Source organism: Protopterus annectens, chromosome 3.part0 (assembly GCF_019279795.1).
Source record: "Protopterus annectens isolate FY-2018-M chromosome 3.part0, PAN1.0, whole genome shotgun sequence".
In the NCBI taxonomy this organism is placed as follows: Eukaryota; Metazoa; Chordata; order Ceratodontiformes; family Protopteridae; genus Protopterus; species Protopterus annectens.
This window is the reverse complement of record NC_056731.1, coordinates 435,690,555-435,717,869: the sequence shown is the minus strand read 5'-3', so window position 1 is coordinate 435,717,869 and position 27,315 is coordinate 435,690,555.

Here is a 27,315-nt window from a genome sequence, read left to right as displayed (position 1 = left end):
AGAGCCTGTTTTCAGCGGAGGCCCGGGGAGAAATGCTCCAGATGCATGTCTTTGGAATGTATTCTACTTCACAAACATTTTCAGCTCACAAATGAATTAATGTGGTTATGTCTTTAATGTTAAACCCTAGTGGCAAACTAATTCATGCATAATATCATACCTGTTCACCCTGCCATAACTTTTACTGTTTATTCTTTCCACTGGTCATCTTCTCTATGGCTGTTGAGAAACTATAATTTTCCCCTCTCAATTCCTTCTTCCATTCTTCCTTGTCTTCCTGCATCTGCATAACTTCATTCTTGTGAGAAAGAACTCTGTTGTAGAGGTAAACCCTTATAACTGGCTACTCCATTAGATGAGAATGCCTCAGTTGTTTTCCTTTCACCAGCTGCTGCTTGTGTTTCCAAACTCTCAGTTTGCTCCTCTGGTAATATTCTGTCCTCTATGTCACACCATCAGTCATCCTCTCCTTCCTTTGACTCTGCCTGGTTTATGAAATCTACCAGCAGTTTTGTCTCAAGTCCAACATTTTCCAACTCTGTAACAGTTATTTCAGCTCTTTCTCACTCCTTCAGTATGTTTTCTCCTGCTCCTCTCTTCAGCTCTGCTGCACTCTCCTGCATCTTGGAATTCTTTAAATTGCAATAGAAGCCCTCTGATACCACCCAATAGCTCCACAGAGTGCTTCATTTCCTCTCCTCCAAAGATTAGAGAAAGTTCACCAGTGCCATGTCCAAATTCCACATAGTCAGTATGAATACAACCTTGGGTGTTCCCAGAAAAGAAATTAACTATAATCTCTGAGATAGGACTCATTTCTTCTATACTCCACTCCTCCATGAATAACTTCTCTGCAATTCCTCAAAATTGACCTCTCATCTCTGATCATTTTCTACTCTGTATACACTACTACAAATTATTATACTGCTCAGTAGCATCCTCTTCTCTGTGTTACTCCTGTCTCTTTCTCACTTTACCACATACCACTGTTCCTTACATAAAACAAACATCCTCACTGTAGCATACATAATGCTTACACTAAGGACCTCTACTCCTAAACCAACCCCATTATCCACAGCATTTACCTACTCTTCTTCCCACACTCTTATATCCTCATATGCAAAAAAACTCCTAAACTATATAACCCATTGTGAAGACTGGTAGAGAAGGGTGAAGGCTGCCAGCCTAGTCAGATAGAATTTTGCAGATAATTCTGTCATTTGTAAATATGAATGTAAACTACAGGTTTGTTGTCTTAAAGGTAAAGAAATACTTTTACATGTGGACTTGGAAATAAATGTGACAACAGTGTACTCTACTGACCAAAGTAAAGCATGTAGTGAGCCTTTGAAGTAGCAGTGGTGCCAAAAAGTCTAGATGAAGAAATTATTTCTATTGTTTTAACCAATAGTTAAATTGCTAGATTTAAGCATACAAATGTATTTTATTGCTCTGTTCCTGACCAGCTGCAAGATAACAAAAGGGAGATATTAAGAATGTAAATGCAGTTAATGTGTAGCCTGGGAACACTAGGAAAGTGTAAAAAGATGATGTAATGTTTATCAGAACTGCAATATAAATTTAAACAGAGAAAATCAGAAGGCATTAAGCATTTTTGTCTTGATCATCCAACTCACAGCACTCTGCCTGTTTTCTTATCTTAGTTAGTTAGGGTGAGCAGGCAGCATGTCAGCAGAGGAGTATGGAAAGCTGACAAGGAGCCAGCTGGTGGAGATGTGCCAGGCTAGGGGACTGGTGCATGGAAACCTGACTAAGGCAGACATGATTGCAGCCTTAGTTACAGCTGCATCAGAAAACAGCAACCAGGAGGACAATCAGACTGGCAGTGGAGATGTAATTTCCTGAGGGAATGGACAGCTCAACCTTTCTGCAGTGGACTTAAAAATCCAGCTGGATCTAAAGAGACTTGAGATGGAGGCCAGGCATGTAGAATTAGAAGTAAATGAGAGACTGTGATGTTTGCAGGCTGAGGAGAATGAGAAACTGTTTTGTCTGCAAGCTGAGGAACAAGAGAGGCAGAGGCAGCATGAGAAGGAGATGCTGATTCTTTGCCAGAGTCATGGAGGTAATGGGGAAGGGTGTAACTGGACCCCAGAAGCACAAAAGATCAGTAAATTTCTTCTGCGGATAATTTTGATAGTTTCATTCATATGTTTGAGAGGGTATGTAAACAGTATGAAGTTGACCAAGGGGTCTGGGTACAGTTCCTGACACCCTTACTTCATGGTAAAGTTGTATCTGTTCTGTCCAAAATGCCTGACGTTGCATGTTTTGATTATACTGCTGTAAAAAATAGTCTTTTAGAACTGTTTAAGCTAACACCTGAAATGTATAGGAAAATGTTTTGTGAGCATAGACACAAGGCAGATGAAAGTGTGTGTGAATATGCTGCTGAATTGAGCACTTATTTCCATAGGTGGGTGAGTGGATGTCAGGTCACCACTTTTGAAGGGCTGGCAGACCTTTTGGTGAGGGAACAAGCCCTTAACACTTTACCTGAGGACATGAGGATCTGGTTAGCTGATAGACAATGTGCTACTTCAGATGAGTTGGGGAAGAAGGGAGACCTATACCTGGCAAGCAGGGCAGCCCTGCACAGGGAGGGGACCCCCAGTACTGCTCATGGGTCTAAAGGAACCCATGGTGGGCAGCACAGACTGCCCCAACAGAATCTGCCAGTAGCAGGGGAAGCCACTAGTCCAGGTACATGTCCAGGACCTAGGGTGAAATGTTTTGAATGCAACCAGTGGGGCCATGTGGCATACAGGTGTCCATGGAGATAAGGTGGAGAACCAAAGTTGATGGAGCCAGTAAGTGGGAAAGACAAAATGCCAATAGTAGGTTGTCTTGAGACAACAGGGGTACCGAACTACCATCCTGCAGATTTCCTGATAGGGAAGGATATGGATGAGGCAGTACCATGTGCTTATGCAGTTACACACAGTGAGGCTAGGAGACAAGCATGTGGGTCTGGTAGCCAGGGAGACCCAAAAAGACTGCATACTTGCAGCCAGGACTGGTGTGGTGGTTACTTCAGGGAGGGAGATACTCTGTAGCAGTGAGACTGAAGGTGAGGCACAGCTGCTTGGGGGTACTGATGTTCCCTTGGACAGAGTGACTGCAAAAGTAGAGGTGAGTAGTAGTACCCAGGCTGACAGTGAGGCACCACTGTCAAAGGATGCCAGACTTCCTGTGGAAGGAGAGCTGGGAAGGGTTACAAGGAGAGAGTTTAGACAAGCTCAGCTCTCAGACCCTACATTGCAAGGCCTGAGGCAGGTAGCTAGAGAGGCACCTGATTCTCGAGGAAATAGGGAATCTGTATTCTGGGACAAAGGGTTACTATACAGAGAGCGGACCCCTGAGGGAAGGCTAGAAGGTGAGAAAGTACAGCAGTTGGTAGTGTCTAGAGTCTACCATCTGGTGCTTTTAGCCATAGCCCATGATATTCCCTTTGCAGGTCATATGAGCATAAAACATACAAAGAGATGTGTTATGCAGAAGTTCTATTGGCCTGGAATTTCCAGAAATGTAACATGGTACTGCAGGATTGTGAGCAGTGCCAAAAGGTAGGCAAGGCAGGAGACAAGGTGAGAGCTCCTTTGATGCCTTTGCCTGTGATTGAGGAGCCATTTCAGAGGGTAGCTATGGATATTGTGGGTCCTCTGAGTACCCCAAGTTCCACAAGGAAAACGTATATCCTAGTGTTAGTGGATTATGCTACATGATACCCTGAGGCTGTGGCTTTGTCCTCCATTGAGGCAGAGAAAGTGACAAATGCTTTGTTAGAGATTTTCAGCAGGGTAGGTTTCCCAAAAGAAATACTGACTGACAGAGGTGCCAATTTCATGTCAGACCTGCTGGTTTGTCTGTGGAAGTCCTGTGGGGTGAAGCACATGAAGACCCCCCCCCACCATCCCCAGACTAATTGTCTTGTTGAGAGGTTAAACTCTACAATAAAGTCAATGCTGCAGGCATTTGCAGATCAGTTTAAGAGGGAGTTGGACAAATATTTTCCCCATCTGTTGTTTGCTTACAGAGAGGTTCCCCAGGAATCCTCAGGTTTTTCACCCTTTGAGTTGCTGTATGGACATAGGGTGAGGGGACCTCTAGATTTAATTCAAGATGAGTGGAAAAGTGAGTGCGAGTCTCACAAGGAGTCTGTTGTGGCATATGTCCTAAACCTCAGGACAAGGCTCAGAGAACTCATGGGCTTGGCCCAGGAGAACTTGGCAGAAGCCCAGCAACAGAAAAAGGTGTGGTATGACAGGAATGCTTGAGCTATAGAGTATGCTGTGGGGCAGCAGGTAATGATTCTCATTCCTGTCAGACACAAAAAACTGCAAGCAGCTTGTGAGGGTCCTTACAAGGTGGTAAGAAAGGTAAGTGATGTTAACTACATGGTGGAACTGCTAGGCAGATGGCAGGAGCACAGATTGTGCCATGTTAACATGATGAAACCTTACCATGATAGGGAGGGCCTTGTGCTGATCATTTGCAGTGGATTGCAGGAGGAGTCTGACAGAGATCTGGGGACTGATCTCCTCAGTGAGGCTCGGGCTGACACCTCAGTGGAAGGGAAAGCAATGTCCCAGCATTTATCTCCTACCCAGGTTCAAGAAATCTGAGCAGTGTTGCAGGAATTTGGGGACATGTTCACTGGAAAACTAGGGTGCACCCACCTGGTGCAGCACCAGGTGGATACAGGACCCCAAAGGCCTATTAGGCAGGCCCCTTATAGGGTGCCTGAGAGAGTCAGACAGACACTGAGGGAGGAGGTACAGGAGGTGTTGTAACTAGGGGTGATTCAAGAGTCCAACAGTCTCTGGGCCTCCCCAGTGGAGCTGGTGCCAAAGAAGGATGGCAGCACCAGGTTCTGTGTGAACTACAGGTAATTAAATAGTCACACAGAGTCAGATGCTTACCCCATGCCTCGGACAGATGAGGCCCTAGATCAGCTGAGTGGGGCTAAGTATCTTATAACCATTGATCTTCCCAAGGGTTACTGGCAGGTTCCCTTGACTCCTAGTGTGAGAGAGAAATCAGTCTTTGTGACTCCTTTTGGCTTATATGAGTTCACAAAGATGGCCTTTGGGATGAAGAATGCCCCGGTGACTTTCCAGAGGCTGATAGGTAATAACCTAGCAGGAGCAGGAGGATTTGCCTTTGCTTACCTAGATGATATTGCCATCTACAGCCATTCCTGGCCAAAGCACCTTCAGCATGTCAGGGAGGTGCTGGGCAGACTAAAGAGGGCAGGGTTGACCATTAAGCTGAGCAAATATCAGGTGGGCAGAGGTCTCCTACCTAGGACATAGAGTGGGGAGTGGTAAGATAAGGCCAAAACCTGCCAAAGTGGAAGCCATTCAGGCATGGCCTGCACCTGTTACTAAAAGCAGGTGAGGGCATTTTTAGGGACCGAAGGGTACTACAGAATGTTTATCCACAGTTATAGTACCATAGCTGCTCCCCTCACAGACCTGACAAGGAAGAACAGGCCAGATAAAATAGTGTGGACCCCAGCATGTGAGCAGGCATTCCAGAAGCTTAAAGAAGCTTTGGGAGGACCCCCTGTGTAAGCCAGTCCAGATTACAGCAAAGACTTTGTTGTGCAGGTGGATGCTTTAAACCATGGGGTAGGGGCTGTACTTAGCCAAATTTCTTCAGAGGGGGGAAGAGCACCCAGTGGTTTATCTCAGTCATAGGCTCCAATCCAGGGAGGAATGCTATGCAGCTGTAGAAAAGGAATGTCTAGCCATAGTGTGGGCATTGCAAAAACTTCAGCCTTATCTGTATGGAAGGAAATTCACTGTTATGACAGATCCCAACCCCTTAAAATGGTTAAACAGAGCCAGTCAGCAAAATGCCAAGTTGCTAAGATGGAACCTAGGGTTGCAAGCATATAATATGTCAGTGCAGCACCACAGTGGGGGTAGCAATGCCAATGCAGATGGGCTCTCAAGACAGGGAATGGGGTAGGTACACTCAGATAGACCTACCCTCTCAAGTGGAGTTTCTCAAGGGTCAATTGAAATACTAGCTTGAGTTATCTGGGGTGGGTGGATGTGAAGACTGGTAGAGAAGGTTGAAAGCTACCAGCCTAGCCAGATAGAATTTTGCAGATAATTCTGTCATTTGTAAATATGAATGTAAACTACCGGCTTGTTGTCTTTAAGGTAGAGAAATACTGTTACATGTGGAACTGGAAATAAATGTGACAACAGTGCACTCTACTGACCAAAGTAAAGCATGTAGTGACCCTTTGAAGTAGCAGTGGTGCCAAAAAGTCTAGATGAAGAAATTCTTTCTATTGTTTTAACCAAGAGTTAAATTGCTAGATTTAAACATGCAAATGTATTTTGTGCTCTGTTCCTGACCAGCTGCAAGATAACAAAAGGGATATGTTAAGAATGTAAATGCAATTAATGTGTAACCTCGGAACACCAGGAAAGTGTAAAAAGATGATGCAATGTCTATCAGAACTTTAATAGCAATTTAAACAGAGAGAATCAGAAGGCATTAAGTATTTTTGTCTTGATCATCCATCTCATAGCACTCTCCCTGTTTTCTCATGTAAGTTATCTTAGACTTGTGTTTTCTTTTAGGGATAGCTATAAGCTAGAAAGATTAGACTACATGTTTTTCTGTGATGTCAGAACTGTACTACTGAATTATTTTAAGTATTTCTGTGTGATCTCTGAACTCTTGACCTGCACTGACTGTGTAGTAGAAAGTATTGTCTTGTGGTTTTAATGATTTATTATTAAATATTTTAAGTCATTTTAACTGTGGCTGGTTTGTGTAGAGACAATTTAAGCTCTAGAGTACATTGCATATTTATAGAGTTTACTGTCCAAGTCACTCCAAATAAGCTTTGACTGATTAGTCATACTTACCAATTGGATAATAATATTGCACAGTAATAATTGGACACCCTTTTAAGGGCCTTTGAGTAGCTGATATTTATTAGTGGGTGGTGGCAGTGGAACTACCATATAGTCTGGGAGATAGGGGCATATCTGCAGAAACTGTGCTAGCCTTCCCCAGGAGTGTCTGTGTGGTTGTATAAACTCTTATGTCAAAGTGTGTGTGTGTGTGTGTGTATGTGTGTGTGTGTGTGTGTGTGTGTGTGTGTGTGTGTGTGTGTGTGTGTGTGTGTGTGTGTGTGCGTGTGTGTGTGTGTCAGCTACTTGGGCAGGGAAATGAAGCACTGGTTGGACAGAGAGGGTGCTAGAGGTTTTAGCTTGCCCACTAGGCTGAGATCTGGACCCTTTAGCTGTGCCAGTGGGGAGTCTTATTGGGGACCTGGAGAGCAAGGGAGCGACCAGCCCCAGACTGACTGTGATCTCTGTGTGCTCTTCAGGAAAATTGCACTTTACTGTATGTATTTGTTATCCTTTCCTCATATATGAGACGTCCTCTCTGGTGTTAGTGGTGAGGACTGAGGCTCCTTGATTGCTGGGCCAGGGCATGGGCATCACACCCCTTACCACTGAACTTTTGTTTTGAACATAGAGAGAAATCAAAATATATCATCCCTTATCCAACCTCTGCCAAAGCATCAACCTTCTCTCATGATGTCCACCCAAACCCTTAGACCACTACTCATCCCTCTACTCATCCCTGCAGTTACTCCAGCACTACCTTCCCTGAGATTAATGTCTGTTATACAAAGAAACATCCCATACCAGCCTTCTTCTTCATTACACAAACTGCCAAAATATATGCAAAAAATACATGAGCTACATACTTGGGTTATACTCTACCCCCAGTGTTTTTCTTTTAACCAAAACCTGACTAAAGCACAACATTAAGAATGAAGAAATACTTCCCTCAGGCTATAATATCTTTTGACTAGATATATCACATGAAAAAGAAGGGGACATAGCATTTCTATGCAGTAACTCACTGGTATTCTCATCATACCCAATCTGCCAACCCTTCTTCAATACTCCTTTTCCTCTTAAAAATTTGTGAAAACAAAATACTTCTCTCATCACTGTTTACATTCCCCAGGTAACAATGACTCAACTTTAGAGGACCTTCTGTCTTAGCTGTCCACCAATACCAGTCAAAAAACCAACATCCTAACTGATGTAAGTATTGTTAAGCAATCTTTCCCTGCTCCTAAAACTACCTATGTCATGAATCTATACAACTTCACACAACTTATCTCCTCAGATCAGATACAGCAAACATGCCATTAGAGTCCTCATATCTGAACCAAATATTTTTTTTCCCTTGTTACCCTTCCAAACTGTATGAGTGGCTACTTCTTGATCTTTCTTAAAAGATTACCAACTCACTCTCATAAAATACCCTGTTATAAAACAGTCTGCAACTTAGCTCAAATTGACATAGATACATCTACAGAAAAATTGTAAGCTTGCAATTGGCATCTATTAAAACTCTGTCGCTGAATATCTGGATGAAGCAGTTGCATAGCACCTTTTTCACTATATTAAACAAATTAGCCCCAACCAGAAAGAAACATGCCAAATTTAACCCCATCCTTTGGCTCACAAATACTGCTTAACACCTTATAAGAGTGAGAGATAAAGCATGGAAGTCTTGGTTTCATAATAAAGCAGAGACCAATCTCCAAAACTTCAGACAGCAACCACACCAAAAAACATTCAAATCTGGTAAATAAACTCACTACATTCAATCCATGATAAACACACTAAGAACCTCAAACAATTCTGGTCCTCCATTAAGACTTTGTTAAATTGAGACCACTCAATCCAACCATCCACTACTACCACCAACCATACCAAACCTATTTCTAACTAACTAAACTCACACTTCTTACAGTATGCCTGACACCCCCCTGTGATGTCAGCTAACTCCTAGGCTTGCACAAAGCTATTCCTGCTCTTACACTGTTGGGAGCTGACTAGCATGCAGGGGAAATCTGGGATTCAATATCATTCCCCTCATTTGCATAGGATTGCCTGCTAATGCATAGTTACATGTCCCACACTGAGCCTCCCCCCTTAGCAACTACTATTCACTGGCCATGTTTTCTTCTGCCTGCCATTGACTATAATGGCAGAATAGTGATTTTAGTTAGAATGCTTATTTTAGGTTTATTTTCCCCCCAATCCTGTTTGCACGCTGCTGCCCTATGCTTAAACAGCCGAGATCAGCTAAAAAAAATAAAAGTTGATTTTCTTCAACTATTTTCCATGCCAATGGCCTTATACCTGGCCACTGGCATGCTTTCTAAATGATATCCACCCTTTATTTGAAGCTGTCATGGCTCCATTTTGGAATTTGCAGAAATGTACTCCATTACTGGCAGAGTACATTTCTGCAGGTTACACTAGTCCTGCACGGCCATTTTCCAGCTTCCTGGATTGCAAATTCACCTCATTTGCATGGATTTCTCCTGAAAATGGGGTAATTTGCATACATGGGCTGAGTCCATGCAGGAGTAGTGCAGGAGTGCTCGTGCATGCTCCTACAGGTTATTCCTGCATCGCACGACATACATATTGCCTGCTGGTGCTCCTGCACTACTCCTGCATGCTGTACAAGGCTTGCAGCGCATGCAGGAGTAGCGCAGGAGCACCAGCAGGCAATATGATCTCGGCTGTTTAAGCGTAGGGCAGCAGCGTGCAAACAGGATTGGGGGGAAAATAAACCTAAAATAAGCATTCTAACTAAAATCACTATTCTGCCGTTATAGTCAATGGCAGGCAGAAGAAAACATGGCCAGTGAATAGTGGTTGCTAAGGGGGGAGGCTCAGTGTGGGACATGTAACTAAGCATTAGCAGGGAATCCTATGCAAATGAGGGGAATGATATTGAATCCCAGATTTCCCCTGCATGCTAGTCAGCTCCCAACAGTGTAAGAGCAGGAATAGCTTTGTGCAAGCCTAGGAGTTAGCTGACATCACAGGGGGGTGTCAGGCATACTGTAAGCAGATTGGAGCCCTGTGGCTCAGGTTTGCTCCTAGCTTAGCACAGCTAGGCAAGGGAGTGTGTCTGAGGCTGCCTAGCACTCTGTACATTGCCTAAGCGGGTGTGCATGCCACGCACCAGGGTTTAAAGGAAAAAAAATAAAAAGTAAACCAGGAAATAGCAGCTCTGTGCACATTTGAGCACTGTGTTTGTGCGGTGCACCCCCAGACTTAAACAGGAAGACAATGGGAAGGGAAAACAGCAGTAGGAAGGTAATCTAGGAGAGCTAGCATAGCTGGCAGGTGAAATGTATCAGAATTAGCCAATTACACAGGCAGCAGACCAGCCCAGCCCAGAACACTACTATAACCTATGCAAACACCTTCCTCTCTGGGTTTTCCCATACTCTAAACCACCGGTGTATACAAGCGGGGAACTTTTAATAAACAAAACAACAAAATGATAGTGGCTGCAGCAGGCAGCATACAACAACATGTGGAAGAGGCTGAGGGTGGTGAGGATGTGAATGGTGTCAACCAAACCACAGTGAGGAGACAGAGAAGAGTGTACAAACCCAGCGTAACCTACCAAGACTACATGAGCTGGAGATAGTGGAGTGCTACAGTGTGGACAGGTACCTCCTACAGCAAATTGTTCAGCTGTGCCAGTCATGCATTACACACCAAACTGACAGAGGGGAGCCCATCCTAGTGGATACCCAGGTATGTGTAGGCCTAGGAATACTAGCCACAGGTACCTCCCAAAGCTCAGATGGGGATATCATGGGGATCTCACAGGCATCAGCATGCAGAGTATTCCATCAGTTCCTGGATGCCATGTTAACACATGCTGGTGAGCACGTATATTTCCTCAACACCTGTGAAGTGTTGGCCAGCAATATGCGTCTCTTCCACCAAATAGCAGAATACTCTGAGGTAGTAGGTGCTATAGACTGCATGCATATATGCATCAAAGCACCACCTGCTGATCAGGGTAGGGTCTACATCAACAGCAAGGGCTTCCCCTCCATCAACTGCCAGGTCATGTGCGATGTCCAGGGCATTATAATGAATGTGTGTGCTGGCTGCCCTGGAAGCTATCACGATTCCCACATCTGGCATCTGATGCAGCTGTATCAGAGATTTGGCTATGGAGACATCCCTTACAATCACCTAGTGGGGGATGCTGGGTACGCACTGGAGCCGTGGCTGATGACACCCATCAGAAATGGACACACACCCGAACAAGAACTCCATAATGAGGCACACTCAGAAAACAGACTTATAATAGAGCGTATGTTTGGGATGCTCAAGTCATGGTTCTGGTGCCTGGATGCATTCGGTGGAGCCTTGCAGTACTCACCAGCTACATGTATTCAAATTGTCATGGCATGTGCCATGCTACACAATATGATCCTTTGGAAACAGCTGCAGCAGGAACAGCACAGGGCAGGGCCACACAGCTCCCCACCAATGCCAAGGCCTGCACAGGCACAGAGTGACTCAGAGGAGGAACAAACTGAGCCTGCCCCAGTAGGCAGATGGAGGCATGCCCAGTATGCCCTGGCCTTGGCAAAGAGGCAATGCATAGCACATACACTGACACAGTAGGGAACCAGAGAATGACACCTCTCTCTGACTAGCGCATACAGTAAAAGGGATGCCAAACATGACACTACCTGTGCTCAGCCATGTATAGGGAGTGTACTATGTGCATCTGACATAGGCACCCCTCCAGCACCATACTCAATACTGGCACACCCACAAGGTAAGTCAATCAACTTACCAATTGCCGAATGGAGTAGAATGTGTCATTACCTGTATCTATGGTATGGATGTGAGCATGCAAGGGAATCAGGTGGCTGAATTGTATGCCAGCAGATAGTAGACACCCATAGTGGCACCATGAGATCTGTAACAAATACTGGAGTCACCATAGTAGCCAGTACTACACAGGGAGACAAAACCCACTTCAGGAAATGTCCTGGGTGTCATGTGTGTCCATATGACTCACACATGCCAGTCAGTGAGGTTCACATACCCAACAACAGTCTCAGCCAGCAGGATAGGTATAGACAAACACAAACAGAGGCTGTGCTATGGCCTCTGAATGATGCCTATGGAGAACCTCCCCTCCAGGCCTACACAGACAGACTACAGCAGGTCAGGCAGTGGGATGTTAGTTCTGAAGGGTAGGAAGTCAGACACTAATATGTAGGTTAACCAAAGCTAAGACCTGTAGTGCACTGATATGCCTCATGTCAGCATGATAGGTTAGAATACAGAATGAAATATACAGTCATAGCAAATGTGTACAAGTGCCAGGTGTGCCCACATCCTATGTAGACATGTAGAAACTGTCAGATGTGCCCCCCAACCCTGTGCAGAAATGTAGAAACAGTCAGGTGTGCCCCCCAGTCCTGTGTAGAAATGTAAAAACAGTAAGGTGTGTCCACCCACAATCCTATGTAGTAATGTAGTAACAGTCAGGTGTGCCCCCCACTCCTATGTAGACATGTAGAAACAGTCAGGTGTACCCCTTTCCCCAATCCAGCGTAGAAATGTAGTAACAGTCAGGTATGCCCCCCATCCTGTGTAGAAATGTAGTAACATGTATGAGTAGGTATAATACCAGTGGAGCACAGATGCCCACAGGTGGCCAAGGAAGTAGGATAGGGTGTAACATTTGCACAATATGCAGGTCTGTGTGTGTTATTGGTGTGTGTTTGATATTGTGCGAGAGTGGTCAGTATGTATGCATGTTGAGGTAAGACCTGGTGGCCATTGCCCACTACTGCTGATGACAGGGACAAGCCCTCACAACTGCAGTGCCAAAGACAATTCCCACCAGCATAACACATGCTAGCAGTAAGCCATTGTAAATGTATGGTGGTAATATGTGTCACCATCTGAAAGACTGACATGGCACGGCTGTTGGTTTAGATATACAAGCAGTACATATGAGAAAGTACCCCAGACATACAGTATCTATTGTGTCACTGTGAAATGGAGACACCCTTGGAATTGTACATACAGGTATGCATCCGATTAACTGGTCCTGTAGTAGGTGATGTCTGCCCGAACACTTGCAGATCACAAAGGAGGTAGGACTGATGTATTGGGAAACAGCTGATATACCTGCACATGCTAGCATAACTGGAATACCCCATGAATATCTGTGTGTCAGATGCAAGTAGTGTCCATAGCACACATGCACCCAGCTCACGCAAACAGCACCCACAGGTACCTCTCTGGTCACAACCCTGCTGTGGGGAATGTGTACAATATGACCTCACCTGTATATGGCAATAGCAGAAGAATGCAGCATACAGTGCAGGTGTCCCATGCAGGTGTTTCCCTAGCCGTAGGTAGCACCCTGTCAGCATCAACACCACCTGATCAAGACTGATATAAGGCATTGGCATGAACACCTGTCACACCTACCCTGCCACCCCAGGAGAATATACTGTATGGTGATCTGAGACTGTAGGACTGAAAGAATGCAACAGCCTGCCACATCTGGCCTGCAATAACACCTAATGGCCCACAGGCCTCTGCCAAAGGCCTGTGTCTCACACATACTGCCAATGCATATTATGTCATGGACACCCAAATAACAACATAACACACTCCACATAAGCTATATGCAAGGCCATGTGGACAAATCACAGTAACATGTCCACCATGTCTCACTGCATGAACTGTGGACCAACACAAGCACACACGTGTGATGGGGTGATACCCTTAGGGAAAGGATCAGAAAATGTATGCATAATGTATGGAAGAGGTTAGAATAACAGAGGGGGAGGGTGGCAGCATGGGCAGCATGGAATGTGCAGGGTGCGACACCAATCTGTGTGCACACACTATCCCTGGCTGCAAACTCATAAATGGGTGGCTACACACCTGCCCGTACACCACAAAAGGGGTGATTTCCTGACCCATGGGCCCTGCCTCTGAGGAACCTGTGTGAATCTGTACAGCTGTGAGGCATTGCCACAGCAAGATAAAGCCATACTGTAATGTCGGCAGGTGTACAAGTATGGGATCCTCTACCAGCACTGTACCAAGGTGCTGAACCAGATGCACAGACTCAGCATCAAGTGTCTGCAGTTCCCCTTCCAGAATGGCATAACTTACCGTGAATACATAGGTGTCTGCCCACAATACCGGACACAGCTGCAGTCACCCTTGTCCCCCAAGACATCACTGTGAGCAAGAATGTCCACCTGTCTGTACATGAGGACAGAAAACATCACAGTGTATAACAGTACACATGTCTGAATATCTCTGCTAACAGCAGTACCATTCAGCTGAAGCAGCACAGACACTATCACCTACAGTACACACCATACCTTGCACAGTTTGTCCCCATATTGCCAAATGATTGAGGGATACCCTGCAGAAACAGTTTGCTACCTGTAGGTGTACAACACAAAGGTCTGCACTGGAGTGCAAACTACCTGGAATCGATCCACACATTCAGTACAGAAGGCCATACTGGGCATGCTCACATACTTAAAGAAATGAAGACAATGTGAGACAACAACATACTGAAAGGTCATACTGGGCATGCTCACACACTTAAACAAGTGAAGCCCATGTCTGCAAACAACAGTGGACCATACATATCTGGCATTTGCGGATGTTAGCGCATACACTCCTCAATATGCCTTGCACACACAGTGGATAGGAATACAGAGACATATCCAAGGACAACACACTATAATAAGCCAAAAGTAGATTACATAGATGTGCAGAACAGAGTGACTGTGACAAGGAGCCATCTATTATGAGACCTGTCCCACCTAGCACACAGCCAAATGGCTACAACCACATGAGGTGTAAATGTCACTCACTGTAGACATTAGCCACCTGTATCCATCAGGATTACAGACTATGTGGTGCAAGTGTTAGCTGTGCAACATGACCATACAAGAAAGTAGTCATCTAGCAGCTTTATATATTTACCTGTGGAATATAACCCTGTGTGTGCCCACATGTGGTGTGTCAACCTCTAGATGAATGGGTTATGGCCCATGCACGCACACTGCCCTCCCCATAGCCTTACTATGACAAGCCTGCTGAGGTCATCCACTTTGAAATACACCCTTGGGAAAGGTGTAGCCCAGTAATCTCTGTGACATGTCCTATAACTGCATACTGCTGTAGTGTGATAAACTAGTTAGGTAGTAGTTCTAATTCCCAACATGGCAACTGTGTGTGTGTGTGTGTGTGTGTGTGTGTGTGTGTGTGTGTGTGTGTGTGTGTGTGTGTGTGTGTGTGTGTGTGTGTGTGTGTGTGTGTGTGTGTGTGTGTGTGTGTGTGTGTCTGTGTGTGTGTGTGTGTGTGTGTGTGTGTGTGTGTGTGTTTGTGTGTATATGTATCTCTGTCTGTGCAGAGAGCAATGCTTTTTTGACTAGTCACATGCACTACAATTCAAATGCCCAACTTCGGCAAGACTGCTAATGTCATTCACTGTGAAATACACCTTTTGAAAAGGTATAGCCCAGTAATCTCTGTGGTGCGCCCCATAAGTGTGTACATCTGTAGTGTGATAAACTAGCTAGGTAGGAGTTCCAATCCCAGACATGGCAAGTGTGTGTGTATCTCTGTCTGTGTAGCGAGCAATGTTTTTTAGTCTAGTCACACGCACTACAATTCAAATACCCTACTTTGGCAAGGCTGCTGATGTCATTCACTGTGAAATACATATTTGGGAAAGGTGTAGCCCAGTAATCGCTGTGGTGCATCCCATAACTAAGTACTGATATAGTGTGATAAACTACTTAGGCAGGAGTTCCAATCCCAAACATGACAAGTGTGTGTGTGTGTGTGTGTGTGTGTGTGTGTGTGTGTGTGTGTGTGTGTGTGTGTGTGTGTGTGTGTGTGTGTGTGTGTGTGTGTGTGTGTGTCCCTGTCTGTGTAGATAGCAATGTTTTTTAGGCTAGGCACATGCACTCCAATTCAAATGCCCTACTTTGGCAAGGCTGCTGATGTCATTCACTGTGAAATACACCTTTTGGAAAGTTGTAACCCAGTAATCTATGTGGTGTGTCCTATAACTGAGTACTGCTGTAGTGTGATAAACTAATTAGGTAGGAGTTCTAATCCCAAACATGACAACTGTGTGTGTGTGTGTGTGTGTGTGTGTGTGTGTGTGTGTGTGTGTGTGTGTGTGTGTGTGTGTGTGTGTGTGTGTGTGTGCATATATAGCAATGCTTTTTAGGCAAGTCACACACATTGCAATTCAAATGCCCTACTTTGACAAGGCTGCTGATATCATTCACTGTAAAATACACCTTTGGGGAACGAGTACTCCAGTAATCCCTGTGGCGTGTTCTATAACAACTTTATGCTGTGGTGTGATATACAACTCTAGCAGGGGTTCTATTCACACACATGGCAGTTGTGGATGTTTTGTGTGTGTTTCTATGTCTGTGTAGGGAGCAATGCATTTTAGGCTAGTCACACTCACTACAATTCTAATGCCCTACTTTGTCAAGCTTGCGGCTGTCATTCACTGTGAAATACACCTTTGGGGAAGGAGTACTCTAGTAATCTCCATAGCATGTCTTATATGTGTAGTGCTATAATGTAATAAACTAGTTAGGTAGGAGTGTATGTGTGTGTGTGTGTGTGTGTGTGTGTGTGTGTGTGTGTGTGTGTGTGTGTGTGTGTGTGTGTCTGTGTTTGTCATTCGTATCCTGTGTGGAGGTGGTTGTGAGTGTGTAACAACTAGACTCAATGTGGAGTGGGTTTTGCAAATGTCTTATATGGTGGCCCTAGTATATATCACAATGTCCACGTACAGGGATAACAGGTGTGAAATAGCTCAGGGGCTGGGCTCTACATGTGACATCATGGCCAGGTGAACAAAGTTAGCAACCTTTGTATTACCCAGCGAACACTTTCAACTCATTTCTTGTACACACACACACACACACACACACACACACACACACACACACACACACACACACACACACACACACACACACACACACACACACACACACACACTTGCCTAGGCAACAGTCACTATGTTGGTAGTACCCTGCATATTGCCCACTGATAGTAGCCATGGTGCGATTGCAGTGGGCTACACTGAGCATGGCACCCTGTCCATCAGTCCAATAGGCACCTACATGCCAATAGTGCACCTTCCCCATGTTCCCCACTGGACACCTGCAACACCTGTGGTGCCATCAAATGTGACCTCCAAAAGGCATGCCATGCCTGAAAAACATGCCCTCCATGGACATATGCCACTGACACCAGGGAATCAATGTAGGTGCAGGGTCAACCTGCTGTCCATTAACAGTTCCCACCACATGAGGCCAAGACTGGCACATCTGATGATAACGATCTCCGTACACAACATGGGCCAGACACCCCAGGTACCGTTCCACATGTCACTGTACATGCATGTGGGAGGTGTGCACATCCCAGATACCATCCATGTCATGGACTAAGGAACACATACATGGCAAGCAATGCAGAGCATTGGCCACATGCAATAGTCACTCAGGTGACTGGATGGTGAATAAAATACCCACCTGTGTGGGCTAATCCAGACACTACAACCTGAGCCACTATGCAGACCATTATCATGTGGCCTGATGCCAAGGTATACCCACCACCTAGCTTTGTATAGCCATCTGGCACAGTTGACCACTACACACCCATGAAGCAATGCACCCATGCACATCAGTACTGGCACCCTGTGCCTGTGTGTGTGTTGTATGATGCGTATGACCACATTCACACTCACTACAACCCCTATTGGCATACTGAAGCATGCTGTCAGATGTCAGAAACCTCCACATACCCTTTGCCCATATAACCTCTGGATGACCCCTGTGTAGTGACAATCTCATGATGAGTTTTATTCCTGTCCATGCCAAGTATGTCAATGTGTGTGCATCCCTGTGAGAGTGTGGTTGTGTTGATACTGACACCTGTTCATGCAGACAGGCACGTGTACTACACCTACCGTATTGCTACCATATCCCTGCTGCAGATGTCACTCACCATCACATATAGGTTTTGAGGGCTCCTCAACATGTAACCTATGTGGCACATCCAATAACTGCATAGACATGTGATAGCACTTCATAGCAGGGTTTTGATACCCAGTACTGGTAGGTGTGTGACACAAACATGCTTATGTTTTACTCACCCACCCCTCCCTGACTTCCTTTGCCTCTGTCTGCTTGTCTTACTCTCCCTCTCTGGTGGATGTGGAGACTTACACCTGCTTTGCTTAGGCAGCAACATGTGTATTTTAAGTGATGCTCATGATCAGCAGATGGACTCTGCATGAATTGCAGCCATCCCCTAGCTGATTGCATGTGGAACAGCTGTGGTAACATTCCCATAACAAATTGCATGGAAACACACTCCAATATCTAGGAACACCATGTTGGTGTTGGGCCTTTTCATTCATTGTGAGCAAGAACTCAATCTGTTGTTTGGCAAACAGCATCTCAGATGGATTGGGGATTTGCCTCTAACAACATACACTGTAGAAACAGGCCAACACACAGGAGGGGGGATGTGCCTGACTTGGCTACAGACTGTAAGTGCTGCTGTACTGCATTTGGAGTAATGATGGTATAACAGAGTGTGTGTGGATATGGCTGTCCTACATGTTTTAATACCTGTCATGTCAGTGCTATGTTTATGAAGAAACCCCCATCTGTAGGGTCATCTGCAGACTGGGCAGTATGTGTTGCCTTTTGTTTCATATGTTACCCACAGAGCACCTATTTGTGAACTGCAGAAGGTAGTGTGAGGCTTGCAGTCTGTATATGGTGACAGCCGTGAGAGTTATTGACTTCATATCCCTCATAGGACATATGTTGCAACAAACCCTTTTACAACAGTAAATGTATGAGGTTATCACAGCAACATGTCAATATTGGCCCTGTGTATGTGCCTCCACCACAACTCTGTCACCCTTTGTACATATGTCATGCAGTAAGAGGTGCATATGTGCTGTACACCATAATTAGTGACATCATATCTGATAACAAGCCAGTGAGATATCAGACTGCTACACATGTTATGTATAGCAGGGGTTATATTTGATGACATAACCTGGACATTCTGTGGTTGTGTGTACAGTACTGACACCTGTGTATTTATGGTGATTGTCGACAGTGTGTGTATTGTTAATATGTACCTTGGCCTTTGTACAGACTGTGGTAGATGTCATTGTTCTTGGCCCTGTTCTATCTGATGTTACATGCTGCTCCACTGTATGTTACTTTTTCAGCTTACATGTTTGTAGAGCCATACACACACATGTTCCATACCACAGACAGGCATTGGACCACACTGTGTAGTGGCCCAGTATATGTAGGGTTAGTGTGTGAGTGGCACATATGAGGATGGTGTTGAACAGATAGTCCATATGCTGTAATATTACGCTAGCTTACCATATGTGGCTGTGGCTGTGTTCACATTGGTTGTGATTATGCACTTTCACACAGGTGTATATTACTCTGTGCTGTGACATGCCTGTAGAGCCTGCTATATATACAGGTACATGTGTATTCCCCATAGGAAATGTAGGCCAGTGTTGAGCCAGTCTGCCTGTAGCCTGCACAGTGCTTTGTTACATGCCTAGCAGTTTAGTGTACTTACCCAGTGAGATGTCATGTCCTTGCTAGATGTACTGCTTCCGAGTCACCATAACAATCATACATGTCAGAGCAGTGGAATGCTGTACAGATGTATGTCAGTATCTAGTGGGTAGTATGTGGCCATGGCACCTCTGTACCACTGGTTATTATCTGTCTGGACAGACAGGGGTGTGTGAATGCATAACCTATGAGGGCAAATATATACCAGTAGTTACATGTTATACCCATCTACATGGCTAACATCCACATTGTCAGGCTTGGTCCACGTGTCTTGCACTGAGGGGTTCTGTGTATACCTCTGGACTGTCCAGAGTGTGTCAGACTTTCCACATATATTGGCCAATATATGTGCTGTAGTCCAAAGGAGCATTACATACTAGCAGTGGTACTGTACCATGATGTCCTTAGGATGTCTGCCAGTAAGCACATGTTAAAAGCTGATGTGACCTCCCACACACACCATGTCTGTGCAGACAATCCCTATTACAGTAGCAATAGTCTACAAATATGCCTGCTATACATACCTGGCATCCCTTTGCACTATGCTGTTAGGACTATAGGGGCTGAAGTAGGACTACACTCCATGTTCAAGACATATGATGAAAATATATGTGTATATAATTATCCTGATATCTATATAGATATATACATATATACATATCGACATACATAGAGGGATTTGTATATGTACATAGATATACATATAAACACTCAGATATATACATATACAGAGCAATATATGTCCACACATATACAGATAGCGGATACATATGCACATATGTATCTCTATATGTATATTTGTGGACATATATTGCTCTGTATATGTATACACATATATAGATAGAGATACATATGCACATATATGTATGGATATCTACATATATATTGACAGTAGTAGGTATATCAGAATAAATATGTATGCACATATAGTTATAGATATCTACATATATACCAACATAAATAGGCATATCTGTACACATAGGATATGCATACATATATAGCTATATATACATATATGTATATTTATATATACATATATGTATATCTATATATACATATATCTATATATACATATGTATATATATATATATATATATATATATATATATATAGATATATATATATATATATATATATATACACATATATATATATATATATATATATATATATATATATATATATATATATATATATATATATATATGTATATATATATATATATATATATATATATATATATATATATATATGTACATACGAAGATATATACACAAGGCCATATATATACAGATGTGTATACAGACATATGTATGAGTATAGATGTGTATGTACATGTAGACATATGTAGGCCTATTATATGCATATAACCATATTCCTGTCATGTGTAAACCTCACGGTTGTGTATACTCTCCCAGATGTATCTCACCATATGTATCTGCTATGTGTACATTATGATACAACAACATATGTGATACAACAGTCATATTAATAACAAGGACTACACAATTTAGGACGTAAAGGGAATTGTTCAATACTACACAATATGTGTTTTGACAGCTATATTGGTAAAACAATAGCTGTTTTCACAGTGGTCATGGTGCACTGGTTAAGTGTTATGACTGTAGTGTACAGGTGTCTGGGTTCAAGACCTGCAACAGGTGTTTATTTTGTTGCTGGGCAGAACAAGGGCTGTCGGACACAGAGTGGTTAAGGCAGTTTAGAGCAGCTTTAAGCGAGTTTGCGCAAAGCTAAGCGGTGCTAAGTTTTGGGTAAATGTACGAGCATTTACACAGTGTAGGCATCGCTTACCAGTGCACAAATCAGCTTAGCTCTTATAGTGGAGCAATGTTGATACCTGCTAAGCATGACTTAGCCCTGGTAACCAGCTCTCACCACCCAGTCTGATAACATAGCAGGGTACTCTCATCTGTAATAAGTGTATGTAATGCCATGTACAATATATGTGCCTACGTGCTGTCATTACAGTAGCAAGGGGTGTGAGTGTCACGTGTGGCACACAGACATATATGTGGCCTGTACACCACTGTTATCTGTGTGAATGTGTTACATACAGGGGTATTAGGCCAGGATACATGCTGTCATACTGGCATGTAGTGTATATACATACATCCCATTACACAACACACACTATGATGGCTTACATCTTGTCAGTCAGTGCTGATTTGCACAGTTGATGGCTATAGCCCACTACCCACAGGGGCAGACCCTATCTTCCATAGCAATTGTTCAGTTGAACATCAATACAACAACACTTGATGGCACATATAAATCATTCCACATCATCTATCCCATTATTATGGACCAAGTACTACATTCAATTACATGCATATATACTCACATACCTGTTGTGGGAATGATGTCTGTTCTGGATAGTTTGCTGGCTGTCAATATTGTTTTATTTTTCTTGCTGTGGCTTTGGCTTCCATTTTAACTTTCACTATCTCTCTTGCTCTCACTCTCTCTCTCTCTCTCTCTCTCTCTCTCTCTCTCGCTCTCTCTCTCTCGGTTTCTCTCCAGTAAATGGATCAAGCTACTTTGAATAGATTGCAGCATGGCTTTTGTAGGTGATGCACATGATCAGGTGATGGCCTCTGCACCAATCAGTGTCCTCCACTAGCTACCTGCATGCAGCTTGCTGTGTAGTACTTCCAATTGCCACTGTCATGGCAGCCACCTACTATAAATCCCTACGTCATGTGGGCGTGGTCTCTTTACCTTTCTTGTGTGATGGACATCCTTCTTATGTGTGGGCATCAGTGGTACAGACAGCAGGTAGCAATACCTTTTACAGGAGTACCTGCACACTCAGGGCAGTTACATATTTGTAGGAGGTTTTAGAACTACAGACAGAGTGTGAGTAGAGTTGTTGTATGCATTGTATAGCACTGGTGATACAGGGTTTGTGTGTACATACCAGTTTAACTTGGAATGCAGTCTGTCTGCATAGCTCTCAACTGTGGGCCTATCCTCTTGATGGCCAGAGATGTGCCTATTATGTTTTGTCTGTCCAAAACACAGGTCTTGTGTCAGATATTTCACTGGCAGTGTGTTTTGAGTGCTATCAGTACATGGCTACATCCATTTATGTTTCTTCCTTCATATTCCTGGCTAAGGGTATGTTGCAGTCTATCCTGTGACACCAGCAACTTGCTTAGTGCATGACAACAGTTTTCCACATATAGGCCTGTGTTCCACCCTCTGTCTTCCACCTACATACCAGGCTTTGCACATATGACATGCTGTTTGTTCTGTAGTGGGCTGTGAGTATGTCATGCTGCCATTCCTGCCATCAGTCCACTGCTGTTGTTTCCCCCACACATACGGTGGGGTTGGGGCCATATATGTGTGAGCTTCACCTGCACAATACATGTGTGCTTTTATACAGCCCAGAGGGCACTGTATGTAACAGTGGTATATGGCCCTATATTATTGATTCTGGGGGATGCACCTTAACTAACCTAGGCTGTTAGTGTGGGTGTCAGGGCTAAGCTGCTTTAAGGTATCTGAATGTACATTACCATACAATCCACCTGGGAAAATGCAGGCCTACTGCCTCCTGCCATACAGACTGTTCTGTTTGTCAGTGTGCTTGTGATGGTATCAGATATGCCTTGTTATGTAGCAGTTACATCCCATTGTGTCAGCTGAGGACTTTAATCCCTAGAGATTGTGTACAAAGTATATATAGAGGTTGCTGAACAACTTAGAAGAAATGGGCAGCTATGGACCTTCCCTACACCCTTCCTGCACATCCCTTACTGTTGATTGTTTGGTATCCTGTGGCCCAGTCTCTGTTTACTATTGTACTACTTGAAGGCCTCGGCATGGACAGCAACATTTGTAAACCTTCCCAGACTACTGTATTAGTATAACTGTTTCACAGTTGCATTACTCTGTTTATATAGATGCTAGAGTCTAAACAGCTATATGACATTGCATATACAACTGTAATAGTACACATATAAAGCTTTCGCATGTATGCAAACCTTTGTGTGGTGTTATATCCTTTGACCTCTCTGTGGATATATGTTGCAGGCAATTATTGTCATTTGTATGGGTGGCTCATACAGTGTCCAGTTGATAAGGTGGTAACTGTAGGCATAGTGGCTGTTCCATACTGTGTGCACCTTCTACATACATATGTATCTTAATGTACATATCTCTGTATGTGTATGTGTAGTTACATATATCTATCTATATATATTTATATCTATATCTACATATATGTGTCTCTGTATATGTATCCTAGGGCTTCCACATTGTACATTCCCTATGGGAGCCAGACTGTACTGCATGATATCTTACTGATACCAGCCTGATATCATACAGGTGGGATGGAGTACTGTTAACATCTTGTGCCCATGTCGTGTCAGGTCCTGGTTATGGGATCTGCAACAGTTGGTAGTGTATTGCAGGGTAGACATGTTTGGCTGTGGGGGGGTATCTATTTGTACAAGACATATGTTGTTTGGAGCCTCACAACCCCATTAACAGTGCATGTGGACATACATGTTTTTGTTATGTTCTGATTGTTATCTACAGATGTATGCCCATATATACCTATATAGATATATATATCTGCTTACATATATATATATATATATAACTTGCGGTATATATATATATATATATATATATATATATATATATATATATATATATATAGACAAATAGCTGTAGACATATATATCTATAGATGTATGCATATGTATATATATATATATATATATATATATATATATATATATATATATATATATATATATATATATATATATATATATATGTGTGTTTATATATATATATATATATATATATATATATATATATATATATACATATATATGTATATGTTTATATATATATATATATATATATATATATATATATATATATATATATATATATATATATATATATATATATATATATATATGTTATATTTATTTAGATATTAATATATATATATATATATATATATATATATATATATATATATATATATACATGTACATACATCTACATGTTGGAATACATTCCCTGTAATTATGAATGACTGAGCTGGATGATATGTTTGTGAAAACATCAGGATTATGTATATCTGATATGGCTTAGTGGTAACTTGCTTTGGTAATGGTATGCAGGGTCCTGGGTTTGGGCCTTGCAGAGACTGTCTATTTTGATGCTGGGCAGAACAAGGGCCATTGGATATAGAGTGATTAAGGCACTTTTAAGCAGTTGTAAGTGGGTCTGTGCAGGTTTGCGTGGGGGTAAGCAACGCCAACTTCAGGTTGCAGTTTCTTATACTCAGTTAGCTTCTAAAATTGCTTAACCTGTGTAGGCATAGCTTACCCCCCCCCCCCGGAAACAGACTTAGATCCACTTACTACTGCTTAAAACTGCTTACTCCCGCTTAACCCCACACTAATTTCTTTAAAAGAAAAGAAAAAAGGGTTAATAGGACAGTGGTAAAAAAGGGGCACAATGAGGGAAAGACAGTAGGGGAAAAGTGCTAGAGATGTGCAGGAAGGGTGTAGGGAAGGTCCACAGCTGCACATTTCTTCTATAGAAACAGCTGTGCATATACACTGACTTTGGAGGTACATTTGGACACTCAAACTCCTGGGAGAGGGGTGACGACAACAATAATAAGTTGTGATGCCAATTAGACCAGATTACATGTGTCCGGTGGACACGTGTAAGAAATGGACAGCTATGTATGGGGTGAGATATTTTTGGGGAACAGATTGCCCTTTTTTTTTCAGGTGAGTGTGGGATGATGGGGAGGGAAAGTAGGCATATTTGGGGAGGTAGGTTGGGTAGATTAACAGACAAGACAAACAAGATGCATACAGTGGTGATATATGACACATGTGGGGGGTAAACACCTTGATGGGGAGGAGTGTTGGGAAATCGGAAGCCCATGAGCCCCCTAGTGAAAACAGTGGGACTGAAGTCCCCACCCATGGGCAGTTACCACTGTATCTTCACAGACCTGAAGGTGGCTGTGCTGGGGGCTGAGTCACAGAGCCAGGCTGACCCTCTAGTCATGACACATGGCCCTCAAGCTGGCGTAGCAGATCACCAAACTGCTGGCTAAGCTCATTACACACCATGACCCGGACCTGGCAACGGGTGACAGGTTCCTGTCTGTGCCCACTCCCGGGGGGGGGGTGAGCCCCATCCCCTGAGGTGGTTCAACCCACAGGTGGTGAAGGACCAATGGAGGAGGAAGTCCCGGGTTTAGCCCCAGACATGCTGGTGCCCAGTGCCACGGCCAGCTGAGGTGGGACAGTTGGGTCCGCTGGGACCGGCTTTCCCAAACGTACTATAGTGTTTAGATTTTATTATCATATGTGGGTTAGTAATAGTCAGCACATTCCAGGCTTAGGTATAACAGCATGCATAGATGTTCCCATTAACCCAGACACCAGATGTGGAACAGTTGCATAGCAAATGGAACTCATGCATATATAGGACCACAGTGGTAATAACAGCATGCAGGTACATTGATGGCACCATGCCACCAATGTTGAAATAATTCAATATAGCACATGCATGGAAATAAATTTAAATATTTATCAACCAATAGGACATAAGAAGAACAGTGGAGCCATTACATACTGGTTGAGGTGGATATGTAGTTTATTGTTGGAGATATAGTGGGGGGGAGAGAAAGATGCCAATTAACAACCAGTATATTCCTGTAGTCCACATTACTTTCTTAGTCAGTGCTGTTATCTGTACCTTACAAATATTACTAAACTACCCTGTAGCCTTAGTTTGGACAGTGATATGGCTGTCGTCATCTTTATACATGAACTGGTTTTAGCTGCAGTATACACCTCTTACCTGGTATACCTGTGGAAGAAATGTTTGTTAACACTAACTAACTGTTTCTGCACATACTCCCACATTCTGGATTGATGTTGTGCACATAGCTGTCCATCTCTTTCTGTACAGACTGTGGCCATGTCTTGACCACATGCAGGTATACCGGGATATATCTTGACTATTGCCCTTTTCAACCTTTAGTGACTTACCACACACATATACATGCTTTCCTACTACAGAGTTATATTATGTAGCACAGTGTGGGTGACAGTGATCAGTGATACTTCATTATTCAGAGCAACTGCAACACTCACAATTCCATACAATGCCAGAGTAAACAGTACCAGTACAGGGTACCAAGGTTTTTATTTCTCAGCACAGTGTTCGTATCTGACGTGATGTACCTGTGGGAGCAATGTTTGTTAGCACTACGTGGATGTTGCCACACAAATTTCCAGATTACACATTAGTATTATGCATGTGCATCTCACTCTCTTACTGTACAGACTCTGGTCACAGCATGACAACATGGGGGTATAGATAGGGCATACTTAGCTTATTACTCTCATAACAGTTTCAGGAGCTGCTAGAGTGACAGGTTTGTTCTCATAGATGAGTGACAATCAGTTGTATTCCATGTTTATAACAGTACAAAAACGAGCCAGTCCTGAGTAAGGTGCCTCTTCAGACCAGTAACACAAAGTAGAAAATCAACAGAAGAGGCTCGCCACAGCTTAATCCAATGTAGTTTAATATAAGATATAAACAGAAACAGGATCCAATGGTAAGCGCTTTCACATTTTAAAAAACGTTTCATCAGACTTCAATACAACTGTTCACTTCCCTCTAACTTTTATACAACCTACTAAATTCATTCATCCAAT